A 17,449-nucleotide genomic window follows, 5' to 3' on the forward strand; every position below is an offset into this window, starting at 1 on the left:
GGTATCTGTATCCCTTATAAGGAAAAGCTGCAACGATGTTGGCTTTACCTTGGAGGCTGCTGCAGAATGGATAACGCCCTTTCCAGCAACTAGGATAGCACGAGCTCTTCCGTACATCCTTCTACATCTCTACAGCCACCTCCAGAACAAATGCATCCTTCATCCTTATCAAGGAAAAAAACCCCAACAAAACAAAACAAAAAAAACCAACCCTGCAGTTTTTACTTAGGCTTTTGGGTTGATCTAGAAATCCTGCAGAGCAGCAAACCACTAGCACCCTTTGAAAGGCAGAAAGTTGTAACACTGAAATGATTCAGGGTGGGGGGAGGACAGTTAGTAGTTAAAAATTCAAACCCAGATTATACACTCCAGTGAGTGTCCCACTTCAACATACACAGAAAATACAGAACCAAACAAAGCAAACCTATTACACTAAAAGTAAATTCTTCTTCGTGAGGGCGGCAAGGCGCTGGCCCAGGCTGCCCAGAGCAGCTGTGGATGCCCCATCCCTGGCCGTGCCCAAGGCCAGGCTGGACGGGGCTGGGAGCAACCTGGGCTGGTGGGAGGGGTCCCTGCCCGTGGCAGGGAGGGTGGGGTGGGGTGAAACTAGATGGTCTTTAAGGACCCTTCCAACCCAAACCATTCTGTGATTCTATGATGTTTCCATGATAAGGGGTATTTATGCATTCTGCTGCTCCCCACAAGTATTTTGGCAGAAATACTGGATTTCTTAATTTGCAGGTTTTTTCGGGTTTTGTTAGTTTCAGGCAGGTACTGACGGGGAATGGTTCTGTATTATTGAACTGATGCTGCAAAAGCTCAGCTGCACAATTCCATAAGCAAGCTGCTGACCACTCACCCAGAGCAGCTGCTGAACCGCCCCTGGCCAAAGATAAATGCATGGTGTATCACATACCACTAATACTGAATTAGGAAAAAAAGAAGTACCACCTAAGATTTCCTAGCACCAATCTCTGTTTACAGCTGAAATGTAATGGCGACACAAAATGTGATAGATGCTATTTGAAATATATAATTGGAATCAGTTTAGAGTAGTTTTTATATCACGCATATGAATATGAATTATCCTTCTAAACGTACATAGAAGTATTTAAAGTAGTAGAGGAAATGCTGTATTTGTGCATGCTCACCACAATAACAATATTCTAATCATTTTGGCTGATTTTTACTATCAAGAAAAGTGGTGGATTCCGCAAATTACAAAACAGTCATTTAATTCTGATTATTCCAAAATCATTGTTCAACAGTTTAACATGAACACTTTCAGATGGACACTTAATATACAGGTAAAATGTAGATGTGCAGTGAAATACTACAAGATACTGGCACAAGAAAGTATTAATGGGATTCAGAGCATGGCTTTTCAGTGTGTCTGAACAAGGCCCAAGACAGTAGCAACCCAAACTTTGTATCACTGTTTTGTAACTTGTACAACATAAATCAAGGGAATTGACTGTAATTCTGCATGCAGTTTGCACCACAGAAGTAGAAATTAGGGGTTTCAATAGATGCTGTATGTTGATTCTCCTGCTACAATCCAGATGGATAAATAGGAATTTGATTATTCCAAGTTTTTCTTGTTTGTCTGCCATATAAGCAAAGGGTTTGGGGGGTTTATGCCTATGCTTATTGAAGCGACAATATAGCATTGTGTAAAGGATTTTGTATTTCTTTGGCAGAAGCAAATTAAAATTTGCTTAAAAAAGAAGGCAGACCAGAATAAAGGTCGTAGTAACTGTCCCTGCTATTAAGAAAGCCAGGGCATGCAGTACATTGATGTACAGTTCTCTTCCTTCACTCTCATCTATGTGTACAGCAAAACCTAAACATTTATTTCATGAATATAGAAGGTAAATATGTTTAAACTAAACCACTGCAAAAAAAATGTTGTCAGATATTTACTAATTATGTTTATAATGCGAAGATAGAATTTACCAGTAAACGAAAGTGAGTTATGAAAGGAATTCTGGGTTACTATTTACTCAAACATTCTTTCAGTTTCAACATTTTCTGTTTCAACTGCTTTAATTTTCTGGATGACCTACCAGAAAAATATCTAGTCTGTGTCACAGGTCAATGGGATGATTTTCTCATATCTTCTAGGACATTTTATGATGTATTATTTGGTATCTTGCATGGTTGCAGAAATGCGGATTACACTATATGAAGTAATGTTATATGATAGGTGGGTTGTCTCTTAATTAATCTGGTGAAATACGTAGCACATCATCAACTTCTGGTGTGTCATTTTAAAGAATATGCTTATATATTGGAAGTACTTAAATTGTTGACAACTTCAGAAGGCGGCCCACCTGGGGTCTCAAACCACTAGAAAAATACACTGTCACAAGCAAAAGGCTTAAAACAACTTCTGCTCTCTGCTGCTGAACAGAGCTGCTACTAAGGGCCATCCACACACTTTCCCACAGCCACTTGAGCCTTTGCAAACATTTGGACTCTGAAGAACATCTAGACAAACAGATTCCTACGTGGCCTCCAAAACACTTGTCATCCACTCAGAAGTTTCACTCAAGAAAAAAAAATGCAAAGAAGCAACTCTGGTGATCCAGTCCATCACAGTCTCCGGTGACAAGCAAAAAAATGGACTCTTAGATTAACAGAGATCCAGCAGCTCAGTGATATTTGATCAAACCTGGGAATTCAACCCAGAAACAAAAGACGCCAAGAACAAGGCACGTAACATCCCTGCTACATGCACAGCAGAATTTGCCTTAACATGTAAACAACTATTTTTTCCCCACAATGCTGATTCTTCCAGATGATTTTGATGATCTTACAGCTGTATCTGGGAGGATGTAGATGGCATAGATGGTGGTGGCAGGGCCCAAAATCAAGGGAGGATAATTACAGGTAGATTGATTGTATCAGGGAATAATAGAGAAGACATAGACAACCTTTTGCAGTTAGGTATCAGCTTGGAAGCAGTGATCCTAAATATTTACATAACTACACATACACATGCTCTAAATCAAGTCCAGTACGTTCCTCTAGCAAAACCTTGCTCCTAGCTAGCTACGTTTTAGTGCACCTCCCTGTGCATATTGACATCATCTACATAAATCATTTTATACAGTGGCTACATTCTTGAAATTTAACTGATTGTCAGAGAAATACCTGTTTGTCCTGCTATTCGATTTTCATAAAAACATTGAACTGAAGTTTTCAGTGCTGATGATCTTTGTGTTCAACAGCAGTGATGCAAAGTACCGGTCTCCCTCTTTCCTGGCCTTTACCAAGCCAGGCTTCTTCATCTTATGCAGGCATTCCTTCCTTTGCTCCTGTAGGATGCTTATGAGAATTCTCATATTTTAGAGAAATTGTTTTGAACTGTTGAGAAGAAAAAAAATAATCTTGTCACTGGAAGTACTGTGGTGGAGTTGGGAGTTCATTTCATTCATTTCATGTCATTTTTTTTTATTTCAATTTGTATGAACTTTTGCAATAATTGTGGGGTTTGATCAGTAAATTTACTCCAACCAAGTGAGCAAAAATAAGTATGTCCATCTTGCATATTTCTTTATTAAGAAAGTCTTGATTATGCCAATGAAAACAAATAGTGTGGGAAAGTTTTGATGTGTGTATTTTTTTAAGTACATTACAAGCACAAACAGTAATTACATCCAGACAACCAATAACTGGTTTAAATCTGAAAAATAAAAAATAAAAAAAATGTAGGTAACTCAAAATAAAGCAAACATCACCTATTGTTCTTAATGCTGTTTGGTCAGATAAACTGTGACAACTAGCTATGAAATCCAGGAATGATAGCTTTTAGAGGACAGATTTCACTTAAGACTTTTACCTCATTTTTACAAATGGTTTTATAAGTTTTCATCTGTCAGCAGAGTTTAGAATGATGGAGGAGGAAATCCAGCCTACATTAGCATATAATTCCATAATCTGTGATACTGTGCAAAGTGTTGGGGTAACATTTCTGTAATATTATAAGAATTAAAAGAAGATCTCTCTCGGCTCAGACATTAGGGGCCTATATGCTTCTGAGGAAATTCCAGTATTTTCTCTCAGTTTGTCCTAGATGACCATAAACTTATCACATTTTATAGAAATTCAGAACACATCTCTTACTTACCCTTGTATGGAATAGTTTTAGCACAAAGTTTATGTTGTTTTAAACAAAACAATTCCTTTAATTTACCAGAACAAGGCAAATTTTGATATCACACCACCAAAAACTGTGGAAGTCAAACAATAATTGGATTTTTCTTAATAAAATCTGAAGGAAAAAGGTGTTCTTAATCCTTTAAACCACTTCCATTCTTCAGTACCAGTGGCAAAGAAAGCAGGAGGAAACTCAAGAGGTGCCCTAATTCAGACACCCCCTTCTCAGTACCATTTTTAGGAAAGTTCTGTATCACATTCATAGCTATTTTCTTTTCACTAGGTCTCATTGTAAATCAATCCTTACCTAGCAAGAGTGAAACTGTTACATTTCCGTTTACTGAAGACATACAAGATTACTCATTGCAGACCTAAAGAAAAAAATAACCAGAAGAAATCCTATGACTTCTATTCTGTACTCCAGGATGGGGAAGCACAACCTATTTTTGTAAGCCTAGAGTTGAAGAGAAATACAACTACAATACAGTGGAATGGATTATTTTTTTTAAATCGCAGTCTAATACAATACATACATAGACACATTTGATTCTATGTGTCTAGCTAGAAAAACTAAAGTTGAAAAATAGCAATTGTTTCTTTGATTTAAAAAGAAAAAAATATTAATCCAGCCTTAGTACAAGAAAAGGAAATAGATATACTACCATTTTCTGTCAGCTATAACCCTGTCAAATTTAACGGGAACTCTGCCAGAGTAACAGTTGCAAGCTGAGCTTCCTCAATCTGACATTTGTCCCAGATGACCTCTTAAATCCCACCTGTAAACTCAGAAGTGAAGTGAAACAAATTTCATGGCTTAGCATGAAATGCCAACTGCTGGGTGAATTTTCAGGCTAACACATTGAGCAAAACGGATATAGCTTTTTATTAGGATTAATACATTCCAAGTGGGTGGAAATCAGTAACTAGGAGCCTCTTCTTGTAGCTCATTTATGCAGAGCTCCCTACTGACTCGAACAAAGACAGCTGAATCAGGCCCTACATTCCTTCAAACATTGTGTCAGCAAGGGATTGGGTGTCTCTGCCTCTGTTTTCCATCCCAGTGTTCCTCTAGCTATGAGATGTCTCGGTTGATAGGGAGTTGCCCCATGATGCAGTTGAAATAATAAAATAGGTAATAAGAGACCAGGGATTAGACTCTGAACCCACCACATTCCATTTGCGAGGCCCTTCCTTTGAGAAATAACATGATGAGAGCATTGCATATGGCTCTCATAGAATCAATGATGAATTTCAGTTGGAAAAGACTTGTGGAGGTCATTTGGTCTGGAGTCCCCTGCTCAGAGCAGGACCAACTTAAGAGTAGGCTGCTCAGGCCCTATCCAGCTGAGTTCTGAGTATCTCCACCAAGTATGGACACTCCACTTTTCTGGAGTAACCTACTCCATTGTTCTACAACCTTCATTTGGTTCATTTTGCTTAGTAATTAGTAGGAGTTTCTCTTAGAATTTGTGCCCATGCCTCATCATACCACTGCTCACCACCCAGAAAAGTCAGGCTCCATCTCCTCTGTACCCAGAAGACAGCAACAACATCTTCCTTAACCTTTGCTGCTCACGTTGGAATGAACCCTCTCCTCACAGAGCGTTGCTTTAGCCCCTGACCATCCCGGCAGCTCTCTGTCAGGCTTGCTTTAGGTGTCATCCGTTTTTTGGGTTTAGAGGTGAGGGGGGAGCTCGTACCAGAGTGTCCAGGGCTGGATGCAGTTTCTCAAGTACCAAAGGAGAGAAAGAATCGCTTCCCTCCACCGCCTGGGTACGCTCCCACTGACACAGCCCCACGCGCAGCTGGCCACCTTCGCTGCAAGGGCGCAGTGCTGACTCACGTTCAACAGCGATGAGGCTCTGAACAGCACTTTCCTTTATCCAGTAACTTCCCAAAGGCTGACTTCATTTCCTCAGGTTTTCTAGATACCAGTAAATCAATGAGACAATCTCATCTAGAGGCTGTGATTTCTTACTGAGTATATAATCCTTTGGGGATTCCCCTCCATCTGTTGAAAGTATTAAAATTTACTTACTGAGAATCACTGGGGTGGTGTTTTATCAGATTCATACGTTTCAGCAGCCAGTCTTCATCGCCTCAAAACGCCCATCAGATGCAAGGTCTTTGATACACCACACTGGATAGCACATGATCCATTTAATAATGCACACATCTTTAACATATTGCATCTTGCACTTCCAGTATCGTTACTTGGGTTCATTAAGTCCACAGAAGTCAACAGAAGATTTCCTATTAACTTTTAAGATTATTTTGTTTCATTATTAGTCCTTTCTCATTTATGTATTGGCTCAACTCACAGCACGCTGATTGCGTCCTAAAATAAATAGCTGTAAAGCATCTATATACCGCAAATAATCAGGTTGCCTTTCATTATAAGGAAACAGGAAATAATTGCAGTTAATTCAAAAACATATTCATTCTACAAGTAACCAAATTAAATTAAAGAAGCCATTTGAGTAGGAAGTTGCAATAGATTCCAAATATTGTGGCTCAAAGTGGGAATGAGAAGAGACTGGAGGAAACGTGGGTAACTTTTACCAGTGTTTCTAGTACAAATTATTCAGTTTACAGTTTAAACAGAGGAAGCAATTCTAACATTTTAACAAAATATCTCTAAACCTTTTTTAAAAAACATAAAAATATTGCCTCTAAAACATCCCTAATGGTTTGCAAATTATCAGCCCCAGATCCACCCAAAATTGCTATTACTGTGATGAATGGGGTGGAGTTCAGAAGAGATTGGTCTTGCTACATTTCTTTTTTAAAGGGACAGATTTTGACACTTTACAAATTTTAAATAAAAATGTCGAACACTGTTTTAGCTCTGTCAACTCCTTTCAATACCAAAAAAAAAAAAAAAAACCCACATAACTTCAGATGAATAAGAATAGAGGTCGAACAGGCACACAGTCGGCAGAGGAAATGTCATCTGACACCCGTAAGCGAGAGCCAAGGAAAAATACTCATGGGCAGGAGATGCTTGGGAAAAAGGACATCTCTATCTATCTATCTATAGATATATGGATATATAGTAAGGCTGACTTTTCCCAATCCTGTTTGTCAGTTAAAGGACGGAAGTCTAATTTTATGGATGAAACAGCGGGTGATGTAAATAAGGAGATTCATGCTGCCTTTTAAAGATAAGGAAATCTTTCAGAGGCTCCAGCCTGGACGCATTTTATGATAAACTATTGGGAAAACAGAGTTTCCCTGCACTGCAATGATCTGGAGAAACTTCCTTTGGCACTACAAGCCTAGTCCAAAGCCTGAGATAATTTTTTTCCCTTCCACTTAGTTCTGTGGACTTTAGAGCATGCCCTGACTTCAGCGTGGTGAATGCTATTCCATCAGTTAAGCCGAGCTACAGCACTGAAGTTTCTGAAAACACCACATTACATGGATTCTAGTGCACTATGGAGAAGTGGAAACAATGCCTTCTATATAACTGGCTACAAAGTCTTTTCTCCTTTTCAAAATACGGAATCCTCTGCATTCTTTGGTCCGTACACGGGGCTCTTTACCTGCCTGAGTTTTTGTCACAAACAGCAAAACAGCAACGAGCCTGTGCAATCTTGCTGACTAATTATTCAGTCCTGCACAGTTAAAATACAAAGGGAAATCTTGGCAGTGTTGTGTAAAACAAGAAATGACCACTTTCTGAATTTACTAGAACTTGTAAAAAAGAAGTCTTTAGAATTCACATAGATATCATGCTCTAATACACATGTTCAGTGGTGACAAATTCAGAGCTAAATGTGTTACAAAAACTGCACCATTATATCAGTTCAGTGGATCACCGATATGCATGTGCTGACAATAGTCATTCCCCATGGAATCCTGGAAAAGGTTGCTTTTTTCTAGGGCATCTCAGCATTTGAACTCTTCTTAGCCTTTCCCGCGGGTTTTTTTTGGTTTGGTTTCTGTTTCTCTCCCTCCTGTCCGGTGGTACAATAAACTGCATTTTAAGGGTAAATCGATTTAAGCAGCCCTGGTAGCTACTTGCCCTGCTTTGACAGGTTTGTTTCACAAGCTGCCCTTCCTCTTCCTACGCTCAAAAAACAGTATAAAATCATTTGCAAGGGGGGAAAAAAAAGGCAGGGAGTGGAAATACAAATTAAATATTTTCAAGAAAATATTATCATTTATGCCACATATCCCACAATGGGAAAGGTTAGCCCTGTGCTTAATCAAACCTCACGCTGGAGAAGAGAGCTCTTCTAATGCATTTGGAACTAAATTCTGCGTTTTGTTACTGTGACTGAAGGACCAGAGTAGAAAGAAAATCTGAGGAATTTCTTCCACTTATGCAGAACGCAGGTGGGATTTAGCCCAGGAAGATGTACAACAGTGTGTTAATCTGCAAATCCCAGCTATAAACCTATCTGAGTCTGCACTGCTCAGCCCTACCCCTGAGCTATCAGCAGACAGCCTTGTTTCAAGAAAACTCTGACAGCTGCCAGGTGTAGAAGTTGCTGTTCTTCAGATGATCAGCAAAATATGTTCCACAGTTGCCAGCACTTCTGCAAGAAAGCATTCAGCAGGCAGTGTAGTGATTGAATTTATAAGGTTGTTCACATTCCAGAAGTTCTCAGAAACCTCAGGTGAGACTGTGGCCCTATTGCACAATACTAACAGGACTAACTAGCAAGCTCCAGACAATTAGCCACTGCGACTCCACACCAGGTCTAGGCAAGCCACGGAAAGACACTCTGACAGCAAGGCAGTAAGTAGTCCGTATCTAGGATGACCCCAGAATTTCATTTGCCATAATGAGATCTTAACAGCTTTTAGACATGACCACTTGCATAGTCATTTTTAAGACCCGTTTTCCTTGTCAACGCTTTCATACTTCCGAAACTACAAAAAGGGATGAGAATAATTATAGGGGGGAGGGGGTTTTCCCATTATTAGGGATTTTAGCAAATATTTCTTATTAGTCATATCATTGTTTCTGGTAGTAACAACAGTGAGCTTCCCAACAGAAATGAAGAGCTCATACCTAGCAGTGTTTTACAGCACCAGTGTCATTCATGTACTGCAATCCACGGACACTGCTTGACATGATCATGCATTTCTTTCTCCTCTTTCACTTTCTCCTTTTTCACTGCTGCTACTGTGAGCTGAAGGAACGGCAGATCTTTCCTCACGACTGTTTTCTCCCCACCCTCCCTGCTTTCCCCATCCAAATGTGAGAACAGCATAAATTATACTTGAAGGGAAGGAAGTATGCTGACCTAAAAGGCAGAAGCTGTAGGAATAAGGCATAAGCTGCTGGGGTCTGAACAACAGCTTATGGTCAAACCAGCCTCAGCCCTTCCCTGATTCTGTGGATGTGGTAGGAACTCACCCACTTACCACCCACTGCCTTACCTCACATGTACCCAACAGGTGTGTTCTTAGCCCAGATGAGACCTTACTGAACTATTACAGAAATTTTTGAAGGCGACTGAGCACTGGAACAGGTTGTGCTGTAGAGGTTGTGGAGTTTCCATCCCTGGAGATATTAAAAACACTGGGCAACTGGCTCTAGGTGGCCCTGCTTGCGCAGGAGTGCCAGACCAGATGACCTCCAGAGCTCCTGGGCAAGCTCAACCGCTCTATGATTCTGTGCTCTGACAAGTAGGGTTACAGAGATCATGAGCTTCTTACTAGGATGTATTCAGCCACTTCCTCTCCGGTACTTCTACTGGGGCACAGTGTTTCACTGTTTTTGAGACCCAGAATCATTGAGTCTGAATCCACACTGGTCAAGTTCCGCGTTCTCCTAAGCCCAAGAACCCAGAAGTCCTACTTTGACTCACATGTTAAGCTGCAGAGCTGGTAAATAACTACATCTGTTCTTGGAGGAAGGTACTAGAGCATACGCATGCCTGAAATTGCAAGGTTGTGGGACTACTACGCAGATTGGATGCAGAGAGCTAACAAACTGAGCCTACAGAGAAGGGTAATAGCAATACCACCAAAGGAGGCAGGGCAGCTTGTTTCAACTATCAAGTCCCAGTGCCCACGTTGCAGTGCTGGAGTGGCAGGGCTGGGACGGGCCCTCCTGCAGAACTGCCAGGTGTCAGACAGGATGCCCCAGGCAGCAGCGGATCCTTCCCTACCCAGGCCCACGCACTCCCAAAGGCAGGGTAAGCATTAGGGTAAACTTCACATTTGAGTGAAGAAACTTCTGCACCAGCTGACCAGCTTATGTGCTTTTTACAGCTGTACAGATAACTTCATTTCAGTATTACGTATCTTACCTGCTTCCTACAGGTGTACCTGGGCATGATTTTAATTTAGTTTGACTGTTGGCACTGCTGTTCAAGAGAGGAGCTAAGAACAAGTTAAACTCCCTGGCTGATAAATTGGTCACAACTTCCCACAGGGGCTGCTCAGACATCCGCAATGATAAATGGAGTCAAAGCCTCCACTGGCTCAGCTCATGTTTATTAGAACTATCTGCTAATGACCTAAAGGGAACAATCTTGAGAAACGTAGGAAATAGTTTCCCCAGCTATTGGCTATTATAACATGCATTGCTGACACAGGCAAATAATCTCTTGTAAGAGTACTGCAGGAAGACAGGAGTTACGCTTTATGAAGGATTTTACTTTTTATATTTGGTTTCCTTCCAGCTTGGAAGGAAACTGAGATACTTAAGTTTTCCACAAAAGAAAAATCATGCGGAAAAAAGGCCGGGTTTGGATCTTCTAAACTGTTGCATTTCAATTTTGACTTTTTAGAGTTGCAAAAGTTTACAAACGAAGACTCATTTTAAAACAAAAGGTTCCACTCAAATAGTGTTAAAATGTTTTGATTCTTGGAAACTTTCCATTTTTCTTCCATAACTAAGTGCGAAGACAAACACAATTTTGTGAAGAGAACTGTATTTTCAAATGGAAAATTGTCAACATTTTCTTTATTGACTCTATACCCCTCTTATTCCCCATTCTTTTCTTCTGAATATTAGTCTAAGGCATTCTAAAAGCAAATGGAAAAGTTACAAGTGGGTAGTTTGAAAAGAGAAACTAGCTTCTGAAAGGAGAATCCTCTATCTACATTTTTCTTAATATACTCTCTCTGAGCAGAAAAAGAAGAAAGGAGACAAGCATCTTATGAGGTACCCTATCTTCTCCAAGGACACTGTACTAACAAGTAATTTCAAAACCTTTAAAATACAGGCTCCAGGAAGCAATGAAGAAATTAGCCAAGAACTTACCCATTAACTATTGCCAAATTAAGCCTGTGCTGCACACCTGTATAGTGTTGATTACAACATCAGTAACTTGAGCAAAGAACCAGGGGAATACTGGAAAAGGAGAAGTTTCCATTCTGATCCTGTAGGTTTTCATCTGTTTTCCAGCTAGTGGAAGCCACATCCTACACAAAATGGCCAACTGGCAAGCTTAAAGGAGGAACCCAGTCATTTGACAGTCTCCATATGTCCCACAAGTTGCACAGGCCCAAACAGCGTTAGACACGCACCAAAACTGGCATGTCCTACAGAACAAACATATAACAGCACTACAGATGTGACTGGGTTCTGCTGATGTTTCTACAGCCTTGGCTGCAGTTTGAGTCACCGTGACACTGACACTAACACCCCTTGCGAACAGTCCGAGGGCACAGAAAATAAATATTTAGTACGCAGGTTTAAGATTTTTGTGTATGTACTGATTTTAAAGCTGTAGGTGCGGTTTGGCCTTTAATTAAGGTCAACGTATAAAACCCAGTTTCATTTAGAGAGTTACCTTGGCAAGAATCCCAGTCACTGAACTGGTCTCTCTTTGGAAAGAGAAGATGAGCAGAAGGAAGGAGAAGTTACCAGCACTTTCGGTTTTTTACAGAAAATTAACACCGTCCTTAAATCTATTGTGATGAGTGTTATATAAAAGCACGTATGGTGTAGGACCACTAGAGGGGAGTAAAGTAACTTAGAAGTGAATGATTCCTCCGCCTGGTTTTGCTGTACAAATTGCATTTGCACATGTTAATTAACAGCTATAGTAAAACCAGAGTATTAAAGAATTGCATTTGCTTAACATTCTAAGCAAAGCTGATTAGATAATTACAGTATTTCTGTACCATTGTCCCCTCTCACTAGGCTGCAGGCTGACAGGGAACATTCGTCATCTGGATGAAGCCAGAACACCAGGGATGGCATTCAGCCAGAACATTTGGCAATAGACATGAATTTCTTTACTTGTATTCAGATTTATAAAGAAGCAATGCTACATGATGGAAACAGAGTCATTTTATCAAGTGTGAAAAAGGCAGAGGGCTTAAAAGCTTGCTCGGTAGGTAAGCATGCACAAGAGGAAGGAAAACAAGAAACTTGGTTCTCACATAGATCACTGCCCAAGTCTACACAACAGTGAAATATTTACCCAAGCAACAAGAACAGTGAGAGAAGCATGATTAATTTGGAAGTGTGAAGTACTCTGCATCAGAATACTGGGCGAAATCTCACTACAGCTGCAATTAATGTGCTCCTGTATCCCTGCCAGGTTACCATCGTCTCCATTGTAACCCATCCACACTGTGGGAGACAAGACTGAGCAGTTAATCTGCACAAAAGAACAAACGTTTAAAATAAATTTCAATGGGAAATCTTAGCAGCTCCCACAGAACAAAGGGAAACATGAGAACAGAGTTCCAACAGCAGAAGAATGGCTTTGACAGAAAAAAAAAAAAAAAAAAAAGGACGAATGGCTGAAATATATGTATGTGACTGTGTATCCCAATACTTCTGGGAAGTATACCCAGCTTGAGATTTTTACAGGAAAAGGGACAACCATACAGGAGCAAGTAGATCTCCAAACTTCACTGGAAAGTACCAACTACGAAGTAAAATAAGAGGTAAGGGTGTAATGAGATGTGAAATTCCGAAGGTGTTAAGGAAAGGCTAGGAATGCAAGCAAGCCAGCGATCTCCTTAGTTGCACATCCACAGGTTACACTTAGGAAGTTGGATTTACTCACAGCAAGTCTTCAAAGGCTTTCACAGGCACAGGTCGGGTGTTCTGCAAAGACTGGACTAATTCTGCAGAACAACCAACCAGCTGAACTAGTCTGAAACCTACCAAGCATGGTAGGACCGAGACTGTTTTGTCTCATTTTTTACCATTTGCTGTCCTTTGGACTATTTCCACATTGGCATGCAACAACAGACCAGTGCATCTTAAGAGCTGACTTAGGCAAAAAAACTCTGAAAGAGATGGTGTTACTTAGATGAAAGAAAACTGGTGAGGAAAATAGTCAATTTTAAGCATGACATAAAAAAAAAAATCCATATTCCACGTCCTTAGTACATTGGAGAAGCAGTAATGAGCTTAACCTGCAACAAAAGAGTTCAGGTAAGACACAAAGGGAATGGGGAAGCACTTTTCCAGCAGTAAGGATAATGCTGGAAAGGATTTGTCTGGGCAGCTAGAGTCTTTGTAGTTGGAGATCTTTCTGAACACATTGGACAAACATCCATTAGGACCAGTATCAATACATGTGATTCTGCCTTGCAGCAGGAAAATGGACTGCAGGACCTTTTTAGAAAGGTAAAGCTGGAGAAGACCTCTGACATTAATAAACTGTAATTAATATAATACATAACGTTAATATAATGGAGTATGATGAATCAGATAACAATAAAAAAATGGTATCTGTCACTCTGAAGAAGAAATACATAAAGAATCTATTTCCTACCAGCAAAGGCTGAACAAGAGAATGGGGGAACCACACACACACCTTAAAAATAACATTAAGCTCAAACACTGGGGTGGGGGTGGTAGAAGAGTCCATGCAAAGTCAAAGGAGAATCCAAGATTAAAATTGCAGAAGGAGGAAAGAGGGGCTAAGTGCAAAGCCAGGGAAAAGAAAACAGAACAATATAAAGACAAAAGGAATTTTTTACAAAGTAGAAGGGAATAAACCAGACCAGAAAAGAGAACAAATCAAAGAAGTGTAAAAGCACAGCAAAACCATCAAGTAGAAGGGAAAAAAAAAAAAAAAAAAGTAATTTAGTGGTTAAAGTACTAGCCCAGGATTTAATAGACCTGGTTTTCATTCCCTGTTCAGGCTTCCTAACTTTCTGAACATGCTACCTAACCTCTCAGAGCCTCAGTTCCACTCATATAACTATTCTTGTGCACAGCAGCTTGCCGTGATAGGAGACAAGGTTTCAGATATGAATGTATGTCTACCAAAAATAAAGAATGGGGGAATTTAAATCTAGCTCATGCAAGAGCTATTCTTAATTTTTTTCATTAATAGCTACAGGTGTTGCCCATTCCAGCTAAAAGAGGACATTGAAGAGAAAGCTAAAGCACTAGAATTTGAGACCAATAATTAATCTAGAAATTACTCAAAACATGCATGAGTTAGACAAATCTTGTGCATTCCTGTTCTGTACATCATATATATATTAAATAGTGCATAAAATGCTTATAAGATGTACATAAAATGTAAATTTTAATTACCATTTAAACAATATTAAAAAGTCACCTTGGAAATAGCTTCTATCATATTGTTATTTTAGTATGGAATAGTGGTGCATTTTTACAAAGAGATTGTTCTAAACGGGAATGTACAGACACGCTAAACCTGCAAGACAGATCAGCTAAAGAAAATACAAAAAGCAAAAATGCAGCAAGGAAAAGAGTACCACTGCATTCTGCTACTTTGGGGATGGGGTGTGGTTAAACAAAATTTAAGCTAAACAGTGCCGAACTGCAACATCATTAGAATAAAATTAGATCTGGCTCCCATAACATAAATGCAGTATCAAAACAAGGAATCATCTGAATCAAAAAGACAACAGCAAATAATGAATTCTTGAATAAAACAGGTACGTTCTTTCAGCAGTAAAACCTAGTGGGTGAAAATACAGGGCAAACATATTTTAAGAGATTCCTTTAGTGGCTCTGTTACAATCTTGGCTCAACTACAGAAGTCCAACCACATGTATTGCAACACTACATCCTGCTTTCCGACTGGTGTCAGCTGTCCAACTCCAGGAGCTGCCACCCCCTATACTAGCCCGTTACTGCTTCATTCTTTCCTAGTGACGTTAGGAGGAGGGCTGAGGAATGCTTTCGACTAGTTATTGATTCTTGGGCTAAGTATCCTCTTGTTCCTCAAACTTTACTCACCAGGGAATGATTGCTGCTGTTTGGGTATGGATCTTTCCTCCAGCCTGTGCAGTCAATTCTCATTAAAATCCCCTTGGCAGCTCTGGAGTGATCAGTGCAATAAGACACATGATAAATATTAGGTGAGCAAGGATTTAACCGAATCTCTGCCTACCTACATCCACATCCTCCCATGCATTGCAATTTTGATCACCGACGTTGCCTGGTACCGTGATGCGATATATGACATGACTGAAACGGCAACCAAGTCTAGTTGGGTACCTGTTATCTACATTTAAATATTCTCCCTTTTACTAGCTGGGATTGGGAAGATTTCCACCACCACCACCACCACCCTCTTTTCCCCATCTGCATAACATCTCCCGAGAAGGACACCCAGAGGAGAACCTTTTCTGTCAAGCTATGGAGCCTGCTGAAGAAAATTCCCCTGGTAGCTGGGATCTGCTGCACCCTTGGCTTTCTCCAGAGCAGTCGGTAACGGAGAAAATGTCACCTCATCAGTGTGGGAACTCAGCTTCTAAATTAAATACATAAAAATCATCAGCTGTTCAAAGCTTTAGCAGGACTAGGATCAAGTATTTTGTTCTGCACCGAAACCACTGAGCTTTTAAACCCAGGAAAACTTTTTAAAAGCTACAGAAAAATGACAGTAAGAGTTATGCATACAAAAAACATCAAACAAGGCGACAGAAATAAAATCAGATCTCCTGTAAAAAGTTAACATTTTAGGAGACTTTTTAAAAGCAGTTTGCACATTAGCACCAAGCGTGGCATTTTGGGGAGGAAACAGAGAAGCACTTGAAGCCACTTCAAATGAAAGATTACTTGGAAAAGCAAGTTTCATCCACACCAGTGAGATGATGGGCCCTCAGCTGCTCTGCCTGGACAGCCAGGGGTGGCCTACAGGACAGCTGCGTGTTTATCGCCACAAACGCCAGCTTTCTTCATCTGGGCAAGGTTTCTGGACTAGCCCAAGGAATGAATTAATCTGATGTATTGGTTTAAACACCTCTCCCATAGGAATAAATGTGCTTTTTTTTTTTTTTTTTTTTTACCTTGTGCAATTTGGGAAAATGTTTCAGCTAACCGAAGAATGCCACTCATCATTGGGGAAAAAAAAAAAAAAAAAAAAAAAAAAAAAAAAAGCAAGCCTCCACGTGGGGCTTAGAGGACAACTAGTAAAAACTTTCCCCTGCAGACAAGGCCACAGCTATTTCCTCAGCTAAGAGCCCGGAATTTGGCCCTTGAACTTAACCACTGCCCATGTTTGTTTAGGCACAAGCAGTCTCTCATGGCCTCAGTTTGCTCCCACCGATGATGACAAATCCCACCTTCACTAAAGAGGAAGTGGGGTTGGATTTATGGGCAACATTAAAGGCCACCAAGAAATTCAGAAGTCTCACACTAGGTCGCCCGAGAGAGTCTCAAGTCACAAACCAGTCCTGCATACTGGTAATGTACTGTAATGCATTCTGCCTTGCCAGTTGGCCTGAAATATAAACAGGCAGGGCATTTTTGTAAAGGAAGTTAAACACATTCTTCTTCAGAAGATTTCTGTTCAATCTTGTACTATTTTCCTCTTAAAAGATTCTCAGACTAGACTCTGCAGTTTGACTCCGAAAGACCAAATTAACATCTTTAGAGCAGTTAAATGTTGTTACAATTGAAAGGCATATACATCAATTTGGGAGAACATTCAGCCTTTTTTCTTCTAATAGCACAGAATAGCAAGCAAAACCTTTTTGGTTACATCTTCCGTATTACTGTTGATATGAATTGTTGGCCCATAACTATACCATTAATTGCAACAATTTAATCACACGCTATGTAAGCAAGCAGCAAACTACCTCTTTTCCTCACAGGATCGCTAGCAATGAAATAACATCAAGGAAAACAAAAAGTCTAGGACAAAAAACCCATACATTTTGTAATTCTCCCGAAAATGTGAGCAGGCCTTTAAAATAGCAGCTTTCTAAGCATCAAGAGGAACATTACTACATCTTCAGTTTACACTGATAACCTATAATGTTTAAGGAACACCTGCAAAATGTGGTTATTCTAATTTAGACCTTTCTTCTGCCCCATATGAGCTTGCTTTTGCTGTAGCAAAGGGAAGAATACTTTAAGTGCGATTTG

The sequence above is a fragment of the Falco biarmicus genome, chromosome 7 (assembly GCF_023638135.1).
Source record: "Falco biarmicus isolate bFalBia1 chromosome 7, bFalBia1.pri, whole genome shotgun sequence".
Classification (NCBI taxonomy): domain Eukaryota; kingdom Metazoa; phylum Chordata; class Aves; order Falconiformes; family Falconidae; genus Falco; species Falco biarmicus.